The 11,581-nt window shown below is 41.7% G+C and overlaps 1 long non-coding RNA gene across 1 annotated transcript; it reads left to right on the top strand.

The window, feature by feature from the left end:
- The first annotated feature begins 10,426 nt into the window (after positions 1-10,426).
- Positions 10,427-11,276, top strand: LOC145001782 (uncharacterized). Its single transcript, XR_013661714.1, has 2 exons — positions 10,427-10,519; positions 10,649-11,276. It is a non-coding gene; the product is annotated as an uncharacterized LOC145001782 (long non-coding RNA).
- Positions 11,277-11,581: the final 305 nt, after the last annotated feature.

Raw genomic sequence — 11,581 nt, 5'->3', positions numbered from 1 at the left:
GCAAAAACTCAGACACTTACCTAATCACCCGCTCCATCTTGCGATTCTCCAGTCTCATAGCCTCCACCTGGGACTCTCAAATGGTATCTAAGATTGGAGTCATCACTAACATCTTCATGCACACATCTCGGATCGGAGCACTCTTTGCTCTACTGCTCAGGGCTTCGGCTACCACATTAACCTTGCCCGGATGGTACAAGATCTCACAGTCATAGTCTTTCAGCACATCTAACTACCTCATCTGTCTCATATTTAGGTTGACCTGATCCATTAGATACTTCAGGCTCTTGTGGTATGTGTAGATGGTACACCTAACACCATAAAGATAGAGGTGCTAAATCTTGAGGGAAAACACCACCGTCCCTAACTCCAAATCATGGGTAGGATACCTCATCTCGTGATCCTTCAGCTGCCTTGACGCATGTGCAATCACGTGACCCCTCTTCATTAACACCTCACCCATCCATGAGATAGACGCATCACAATAGACTACAAAGTCCTCTACTCCCTCCGGAAGGGCTAACACCAAAGCTTCGCACAATCTCTAGCGAAGGGTCTCAAAAGATGCCTGCTTCTCAGCCTCCCAAACAAAAGTAACACCCTTGCGGGTCAACTTGGTGAGAGGAACCACAATCTTGGAGAAATCCCTGATAAATCTCCGATAGTAGGCAGCCAATCCCAGAAAATTCCTGATCTCGGATAGGGATCTCGACACCTCCCATCGCATAACTGCCTCAATCTTGGCCGGATCGACCAATATCCCGCTCTGATTAACGAGATGTCCTAGAAACTAGACCTCTCGTAGCCAGAAATCACACTTGGAGAATTTGGCATACAACCTCTTCGACCTCAATACCCCAAGAACCTCTCGCAGATGCTCCTCGTGATGCTCTCTAGATCTCGAATACACTAAGATATCATCAATGAACATGATCACCGACCTGTCCAACATAGGCCTACACACCCGGTTTATGAGATCCATAAATGCCGCCGGTGCATTGGTGAGTCTAAAAGGCATCACCACAAACTCCTAATGCCCATAACGAGTTCTAAAGGCCGTCTTATGAATATCCTCCTCACACACTCTCATCTGGTGATATTCGGATCTCAAATCAATCTTGGAGAACCAAGATGCCCCCTGCAGCTAATCGAAAAGATCATAAATCCTCGGATGTGGGTAACAGTTCTTGACCATCAACTTGTTCAACTCCCGGTAATCAATGCACATCCGGTGTGAACCATTCTTCTTCTTGACAAAAAGGATTGGTGCTCCCCATGGCGAGCAACTCGGTTGAATAAATCCCTTCCCCAGTAGCTCCTGAAGCTGTGAGGATAACTCCTGCAACTCTGGCGGCGCAAGGCGATAAGGTGTCTTGGCGATAGGTGCCACTCCCGGAACCAAATCAATCCAAAATTCCACGTGCTGCTCGGGAGGCACACCCGACAACTACTCAGGGAAAACATTAGGGAACTCACATACTATCAGAACCTCAGAGATAGAACTCAGCCTCTCCGACACAGTCCATGAATCCATCACATATGCCAGGAATCCCATACAACCCTGCTGCAAACTCTGCCTTGCCCTGGCGGCAGAGCAGAAAGCTAACCCAGATCTGGTACCTTCACCATACACTGTAAGAACTCCCCCACTAGGATCTCGTATAGTTACCAACTGGTGCTCGCAATCGATCACTGCTCCAAAGCGGCTTAACCAATCCATGCCTACGATGACACAAACATCACCCATTGCGATCGGTACTAAGTCAATCGGAAACTCGACGCCAAAAATCTCTAGCACACATCCTCGGAATACCTCGGTATAAAAAACCGCATGCTAATCTGCTATATACACCCTCGGAGGTCGACTCAACACCTTATGCTAGTTGCCAATGTGACGACTAAAGGCTATAGACACGAAGGATTGACTTGCACCAAAGTCAAATAACATTAAAGCAGGTACATAACTCACAAGAAATGTAACATCCCCCTCTGGCACGTATCACAATATTGTCCGCTTTGGGCCACTTGGCACGAGGACTTCCCAGGGGGGTCACCCATCCCGGTACTACTCCCGCCCGAGCACGCTTAACTGCAGTGTTCTTATGGGATCTGCTGCCCTCACGGCTTTAAAACGCGTTGTGATAGGTAAGGTATCCACACCCCTTATAAGGAATGCTTAGTTCTCCTTCCCAGCCGATGTGAGATCAGATCTAACCCACTTTCACCCCCCATTATAGGGTTCGACATCCCTGTCGAACACATCGGCCCGTGCCCTAGCTCTGATACCATTTGTAACATCCCCCTCTGGCACGTATCACAATATTGTCCGCTTTGGGCCACTCGGCACGAGGACTTCCCAGGGGGGTCACCCATCCCGGTACTACTCCCGCCCGAGCACGCTTAACTGCAGAGTTCTTATGGGATCTGCTGCCCACATGGCTTTAAAACGCGTTGTGATAGGGAAGGTATCCACACCCCTTATAAGGAATGCTTAGTTCTCCTTCCCAGCCGATGTGGGATCAGATCTAACCCACTTTATTTGTAGCACCTGGTTTCTGGTATGTGAATTTCATTTGAGCATTGCCCTATTTTAGCCTTGGACTCGACGAGTCATAAGGTCCGACTCGCCGAGTAGGGACGAGACTCAGGACACGTTTAAGTGGGTGACTCGGCGAGTCCATATCCTGGACTCGGCGAGTCACCGCTGCTGGATGAAACCCTAAGTTTCAAGGGTTTGCACCCTATTTAAACCCTCATTCCGCCCCAACTCGTCCCCATTCACCCCCAGAACTCCCCCAACATCGTTTTCCCTTATTTCCTTGAGAGATTGAAGTGTTCTTGGTGTGTTCTTGAAGGTTTTGAGGAGAAAGAGGAGTAGATCAAGAAGAGGAGAAGGAGATCAGCCATCTTTGTGTCATTTCAACATTTTCCTTGAGGTATATCTCGTTTTTCCCCTGTTTCTATGCTTAAGATTCCATTTGAGACACTCTTGAGAAATTCTTCAAGCTTGTTTATGCTTAATGTTTCGTAATAAGTGGATTAACCTTTAGATCTAGGCAAGATTGAGCTCCAGGAGCTCAGATCTGTTAGCTTTATGGCCCCATGTGGCTTGTTCATCCTAGATCTACCCTTTTGAGGCATTTTGCACCCTAAAATCCACATTAGTGAATATCCACACGTAAAGTTGGAAACTTTACGTGTGATTTGTGTCCTAGAAGTCCAGATCTATGAATGGCATGGACTGAAATCGAGTAAATCGGTGTATTTGGTGGATGCATGGCGGCGACTCGGCGAGTCGTATTGGCGACTCGGCGAGTCTGGTCGCGAGTCACCGATTTGGTCCCTTCATGATGTATCGAGTTGAGCCGTGAGTCACAGGGGGTGACTCGGTGAGTTGGGAGCTGAACTCACCTATGTTAGGACTCGGCGAGTCAATGCCCTGACTCGGCGAGTCCAAGGCAATCTTCATAGATCAAGAACAGACTCGGCGAGTTGTTCATACAACTCGGCGAGTCTTAGCATAAAGTGTTCTTCGGATGAAGATGAACTCGGCGAGTTGTTCATACAACTCGGCGAGTAGGATGAAGGAGTTCAATGACAGTTAGAAGATGAACTCGTCGAGTCATAGCCCAACTCGACGAGTAGAACCAGGGACCCAGGACAATAGTTTGCTAGGGACTCGGCGAGTGGAGATCCACTCGGTGAGTCGGGTCAACTGAAAGTTGACTCTAGCATTGGCTTAGAGCTAGACCGGGGGTAAAATGGTCATTTTACCTAAAGGACAGTTAGCAGTGTTTGATTGAGTATGTTGTGGGAATTGCAGCCGGAGGACTCCCGGAGCAGCAGCAGTCAGTTAGTTCCCGATCAGTTCAGCAGCTACTTTGAGGTGAGTTACCTTCCAGTAGTGGTGGGTCTAAGGCCACAATGCCGGCCCACCAGTAGGAGACGTATGATAGATGATTGTCTTTGTGATATCATCTAGGTTTGCTATTACCTGTTATGTTATATGCTATCATGATACGTTATATGCAATAGTAGTAGAGTTCGGTTGTTAGGACCGCTGGGTAGTCAGACACCCCAGAATTATCTGACTGTATGTAATGGTATGCTTGTATGTTGGTCTGTTATGTTATGCGATAGAGGTAGCGGGAGGGGACCAGTCCCCGAGGATCGGTTGTTAGGACCGATGGGTAGTCAGCACCCCAGAATGGCTTGACATGGGTAGTCAGCACCCCAGAATGGCTTGACACGGGTAAGACGGCACCCTAGAATGGCCGCATGGGTAGGTCGGCACCCCAGAATGGCCGTACCGGGTAGTCAGGCACCCCAGAATAGCCTGGCAGTACGTATGTTATGTGTTTGTGTGGTATGTGGTACGTTGGGGGAACTCACTAAGCTTTGTGCTTACGTTTACAGTTTTGTTTTCAGGTACCTCTGCACCGAAGGGGAAGGAGCCGGCGCGGTAGCGGCACGTCATACACACACTCTTCGGTTTCCGCATTTACGAGATTTACTGGGATTGTACTCTGATATTTGATGGGATGTATGGTTTGACTTTTAAAACGTGGATTGCGATGTGTTATGGTGTAATCAAACAATGTTTTTATTTATTAATGTTCTCTAAAGTAATATTTTAAAATGAATTTTTTGAACATGAAAATTTGGGTCGTTACAAGAAATGTACCTAAATATAGCACAGGATAATCATAAAGAGAATCTCAGAATAAATAAATGAATAAATAGGGAAATACATACCAGCCATGACATCCGGTGCTGCACGGACCTTATCCGCTTTCATCTGTAAAGCTCTCCCAAGAGCCTTCGGAACCTTTGCCTTCACCGGCCTAACCTCAGTAGCACGCAATGCAGTAGGAGTGGAACCCTAGGCTGATCCTTGAGTAAGCTGGAGGCACTTGGCCTTTTGATGGCAAGTCTGATTGCAATGGAAACAGACTACAAAACCCTTGGGCAATCCTTCGCCATATGCCCTTCCTTGCCACATTTGTAGCAAATCCATGCTTGGCAAGATCCCTCGTGATTCTTTCCGCACTTTCCACAAGTGTGGCCCTTCTGGCCTCCTGATCTCGGATCAGCGGGCTTAGCCCGCTTAGCTGCCGACTGCGATTGTTCCAGCCGCCGAACTCTCCCCTGAGACACCGTGTCCTCCCTCGCCTGAGTCTCCAACTCGATCTCCCTCCTCCTAGAATTTTCCTGGAGCTCAGAAAATATACGGTAAGACGATTTCACCACGAACTCTTGAATAGCCCTCCTCAGAATGCTCAAGTACCGACTCATGTGTGCCTGCTAAGTCGCCACATGCTGTGGTCAAAACAACTCCCTCTCGTGAAACATCCATGTAATCACAGTCACTGACTTTGTCTTCTGTTTAAGAGACAGGAACTCGTGGGCTAATCACTCCCTCTCCATAGTGGGAACATACTCATCTCGGAACATCACAACAAATGTCTCCTAAGTCACCGCAGCATGCTCTGCAGGGGTGAAACTAGCCGTCACAAACTTCCACCAATCCTTTGCTCCCAAGTGAAGCTAGTTTAGTGCGAACCGCACCCTCAAATGCTCTGGGCATGAGCAAGTGTAGAAACATCCTTCAACATCAGATATCCATCTCATCGCAGCAATCGGATCCTGAGTCCCGTCAAATTCTGGTGGTTACGTGTTGCTAAACTCCCATTACATGAACGAGTCAGCCCCTGCGGCCTGGCAGCAGCGACAACTGCGGTGGCTGCAACAACAGCCGCCTCGGAAACAACATCATATCGCTCATCAAACATCTCGATCAAAGTGGTCTTTATAGACCCAAACATCTCTGGATAGCCTCTTGGATGGCTGCGACCACCTCGTCGTGGGTCATCCTGTGAATCTTATCATCACTAACTCCATTACTCCCTGGGGTGTGGCGCTTACTTACCATGATGTCTCTGAAACAGAACACAAAATAATCAGAGACTCGCTCAAGCATACTCACACTCGACTACTCATCCCTACTTACTACTTAGAATCCTAAGGATTCTTACTTGGTTGCCTGCAGATCGGGTGATTCCAGTAGTACGGACCCAATACTACCTTCCACACCCTACCTGTAGTCACCCCAAGTCCTCCTCCTAGGATTCTAATTCACAAATACTCTATATCTCACGAATCACATACTACCTTCTCAGAGGTCCCCCTTTAAGCTCATCTAAGTATCTCTTCCTAGATTATTTCCCGACTCAGAACTCAGCACATACTCAAGCAAATAACAGATAACACTGATTAAAGCATCTCTTAGGCTAAGGCATCATAGATCAATAAACTCTAGCCCTATAATATGAAATACCTACCTCACCCTCTAGCATGCAATTTTAGTAAAATATCTCATAAATATCACATAACACAAAAGTAAATGTATTTTGGGAAATCATTGTTCGGGCTCTAGCCGATTGTACACACCGCTTCAACTTGTCTTCTCTTAAAACTCATTCTCATTTTGGAAAAATTCTTTTCTTTTGAAAATCCTTCTGAAATCCTCAGTTTGAGTCCAAACACACCAGAAGGTGTATCTGAATCCCTCAAACCAAGGCTCTGATACCAACTTGTAATAACGTAAATTTTCGACCACAATTTTAAATTTCAAAACACTTTGATTTCAATAAATAAACCATAAAATGCCACAATTTCAATTCACCAAAACTTATATTCAAAAGAAAACATTATATAAAACTCTAGGATCCTCTAAATCATAAAACAATCTCCGATATGTGTGTATAATCAAGCCGGTGCCTTCCCGTGATCCTGAGAAGTTCCTGAAACACATAACACATAACACGGTAAGCACAAAGCTTAGCGAGTTCCCCAAAATACCATACACGACTCATTAGCCACTCTAGGCCATAACTCAATAAGACCCTCCGGCCAATGTGTCTTAGTGGAACCCTCCGGTTCCAACTCAGTAAACTCATAGCAACAATATTCAACATAAATCACAAAGACATAATACATAATATTAAAATACACAGATAAACACATAAAACAGCTCAATCACATAAAATACCACTCTTGGTAAGTATAGTGAGAAGACTCACCTCGTAAGTAAGCTAAGTGAATGAATACTCCTCGCACACGAATCACCAAATCTAGCCTCCCCCTAATCACATAAGATAAATATATCTAACTAACTCTTTAAATCACACATTTTACTAAGTTATCTTTCTTTCTTTCTTTCTTTCTTTCTTTCTTTCTCTCTCTCTCTCTCTCTCTCTCTCTCTGTCTCTCTTGAAGTGGGAAAAAGACATTTTACCCCTCCATGGTTTCCCAAAGACAAGGTTGACCAAACCCTAAGTCAACAGAAGTCGAACTCGAGTCAACATTCCATGTTGACCCTACTCGTCGAGTGCACTTATGGGACTCGACAAGTCTGCTCGCCATCTATAGAAATACTCAAAAGTTTGGCTCAACTCGCCGAGTTACTACACGATCAAAAGCTCCATGACAACCCCATCCGACTCGTCGAGTCGGCTCCTTGACTTGGGGAGTCCATTTAGACTTATATCTCATTCAGTCGATTTCAAGGTAGAGAACCTTCCCAAACTCTAGATCTATACTCCTAAGGCTCATCTATCACGTAAAGTCACAGGGTTTACGTTCATGCATGGCATTTTGAGCTTAAAATGCCAAAACACACCTCAAAGAGGGTTTTTCACTCAAGATCACTATTATGGTTGGATAAAGCAGAGACTTTTGGACTCTAGGGACCTCACATGGTCCAAATCTGAAGTTCAAACCTCATAATGAACATAAAACACTCAAGGTCCTCATATTTGGGTGGAAAAACCCTAGATTCACAAAATCATGAGACTTATACAAAATAATGAGAAAGGTGCAAGCTTTATACCTTTCCCAGAAGCTCTGAAGTGAAACAACTTCAAATCTAGCAACACCTTCTTGTCCCTTAGCTTGAAATTCTTCTCTCCTCTTCATAAGATGCACTAAACACTCACAATTAGCAAGGCACTCTCTCTCAAAGCTCAAAGGCCGTTTAGGGTTTTCTCTCAGGGAAGTGTAGCCGCAAATGAAGCTATAAATGCCTTAAATAGGCCCCAAACCTGGGGATTTAGGATTTCTCATCCCAGCGCCTACTCGCCATGTAGATCATTAAACCAACGTGGCACATCGCGACTCTACTCGACGAGTTGAAGCACCAACTCGTCGAGTAGCTCAAGAGATAAATAAATAAATAAATAACAATAATATACCTGGAAGTCCGGATGTTACAGTTGTTTCTTATGAGGCTTACAAACAATCTGTAGATCTGTTGTTTCTAAAGTCTTGTTTGTTGATCAAGCTAAAGCAGTTGGTGTTAAGTTTGAGACCAAAAAGGTTCAACAAAATGCTTGTTTTCATAATTTGGATACCAAAAAACAATTAAAGTGTCAATCAGGTTTTCCTAAAGGAGAGATACTCGATGTTGTGTCCCGCTGAGACTCTTATAGGCAACCAACTATGTTTGTGAAATCTTGTATTTTTTTTCCTTGCTAAAAAGAGATTAATGTTATTACCAACTTTAATTTTTGTGGCAAATTTTAAAATATATGCCTCGTTAGTTTCTCATATCTAACCAGGTTTGTATAAATATAGCTTCTAATAACAATAATCAAGCTAGAATGAAAGCTTAGTGACCATTCATTTTAGATTCAAATTGACTATACTACATTCTATATGTTGTTTATAAAGATTAGACAAAAACACAACATAATTCGGTTTCAAAGTTGTATCAAATAAAAAGATGTCATTTATGATTTATAACAAATACAAATGCAAAACATTTTGACAAAAAATTAACAGAAAATCAAACACATCTTTCTATTTGATTCAGATTGAAACAAAGATTTAAAACATCAAAAGGTTAAACTTGGATCAGAATTTCATGCAGATAGTGACATCAACATTTGGGAGAAGAAGAAACCTGAAAAAATAAGAAGAAACCTTAGTTTCAGAAATAGAATGAGGTATTGGAGCAGAAATTTTTAAAGATCCTGACATGAGCATGCATGTTTCTTCATCTAATTAAGTGAAATTTAGTATTTTGTTTCTTCGATCTTGTGGCATAAGCATGTGATCCCCAATTTTTTATTTTTTATATTTATTATTATTATTATTTTTTGCTTTATAGCGGCACAATGTGGGTTTTTTTGGTTTAAATGGTCACTGTCGCATAGTGAACTGACTATTACAGGTTGACAGTGACTAAAACAACATGTCGTATCCTAGTTTAGGGATCCATAAAGACTGATAAAAACTTTAGAGACTGAATCGACCAACGCTAAAAACTTTGTAGAATATTTGTGTCATTTCCCCCGCAAAATAATCATTGCTAACCGACTTGGATCACAATAATTAGGGCCATCAACTATAAATGGAAAAAAATAGAATAATATATTATAAATTGAGATATACGTGATTATAAAACATAATGAAAAAAACCATCTACTTATGTACGGGAGAATATGTGCAACAAGAACTACATTCAATTTGCACGAAAAACCTTCATGATGGACACAACTGCAAAACTATAAAAAAAATCACTAGAAAATGGCACTTGACGAACAAGAATATAAACAGATCAATTGGTATTCCATGATAAATAGCGAGGTCTTCAAACCAAAGATTTAGGTCTTGGTTATATTAAGCTAATGGCTACTGGGTATGTAAATTGATTTTGTTGGACATACTTGTCACTTGATACCTCTATGTTGACGAATGTTATTTTTATTTTATTTTTTAAAAAGTTTGATAACTTTTGTATTTGGTGAATGTTAGTAGAATTAATATAATTCATTTTCCTTAAACTAATAGGTTGAGGTTGTACATGTGAAATAATGGGCACTATTAAATCCTTATCAATTTCATGCCCAAATACCAGTAAAAATTTACATAAATCAAGTCCAAAGATTTTACGTACTTTATGAGATCTATGTAATTAAAGAGAACATTTCTCATGCATATCTAAAAGTGAGGAAGCATGTGGAAAATCCCAAAGGTTTGTAATCCCCAGGCAAAAAGAAAATAAGTACGCAAGTTTGTTGCATCTCTGTATGGATTAAAGCATCATATATCATATTTAAGCGATAACATGAGACTTGATGTGTTATTTCTTTCCATTAAAAAAAAATTCTCTACAAAATCAACACTAGCACAGCTAACTTGTAAGGGTTATTCGGATAACTTTTAAAAAAATAACTATGATTAAAAAAGAAGAGTCTGTTAATGAACTCGATAATACACGTCCAATGGGTCCAAAACCAAACTGGTCCATGTCCCTATCCGGTTCACGAACACTGGTCCAAATGGCAAAACGGTTCGGTCCAAAACCAAACTGGTCCATACCCGGTCCATCCACATTTCTTTGACCACTTGTACATGTACCTTTCTTTAACAACTAATATGAAAAAACCATTATGCAGAAGTAAGTTGAATTTCGTGCAAAAAGGTCTTGTGAGAAGCCATAAAGGTGGAAAAGAAGGTAAAAGTGTTCATACATTCTATAAATATTATTGTTTAAGAACTAAAGTGGAAGTACAAAAAGTCCTCGTATACCTCACTTTGGCCTTACCCTCTGACCCTCTCACTCTCTTCTTTAATTCTTTTGAAGCATTTTCAGTTTCAAAGTCAGCAAGAAACTCTTCCGATATGCAAAACCAGAGCCAGAGGTGTGTACAACTGTTTATCGTGATCTTGGTTTCCTTCTCACTGTTAGTCTCCGGCGCCGAGAAGGTAAACACGGTGGTCGGAAACACCAGAAATGTACAGTACGACTCCAGAATACTAGAGAAACAACAGAAGAAGGAGAAGGAATGGAAGGAGAAATGTCAGCAGGAAGACACAAGACATTCTTCATCCGATAACCATGGCTTGTACTCCAGCAAAAGAAGAGTCCCAAACTCATCAGACCCACTTCATAATCGGAGATGATTACAGGAACGATGGTGCATGATAGACTTGTACCGTACAAACGGTTGATATGTTTTGAGATCCAGCAACCAGCATGCGGGATTGAGTAGTACTAGACTACTATTGATGGATATGATGACGATGATGATGGCTGATATCTTTTTAATAGATTTTTGTATGTTGATGATCCAGCAATGTAATTGTTATTTTCAGATTTGTAATTATATATTATATATACTTCATATGTATTAAAGTACATAGTTTTGTTTTTGTTTGTTTGATAAAATAAATGAATAGGAATAAATATCATATTCCTTTAATTCTTGAAATATGCATTTGGATCGTTACATAAAACTCATATATAAGGTTCAGATTTTAGGATGATAATTTTCGAATTATGAAGTTTGAATTTGTTATTATTATAAGCTAAATACGTTTATTTATATGTTCATTTATTCTGTAATATATGCATGTATGTATAATGTGTAGGGGCCTATGGTGTGAATATTCTAGTTGGTTTACATATTATGATGTCGATGTATAGTACATTAAGTTTTTCTTTATGTTGACATAAATCTTTTATTTGTTCCATTAAATTTAACTGAACGAAAAATGCACAAATAATCTCAATTCA

Source organism: Lactuca saligna, chromosome 6, assembly GCF_052625555.1.
Source record: "Lactuca saligna cultivar CGN05327 chromosome 6, ASM5262555v1, whole genome shotgun sequence".
In the NCBI taxonomy this organism is placed as follows: Eukaryota; Viridiplantae; Streptophyta; class Magnoliopsida; order Asterales; family Asteraceae; genus Lactuca; species Lactuca saligna.
Note: the sequence above shows the minus strand (reverse complement) of the source record. Positions and strands in the feature narration are given on the sequence as shown.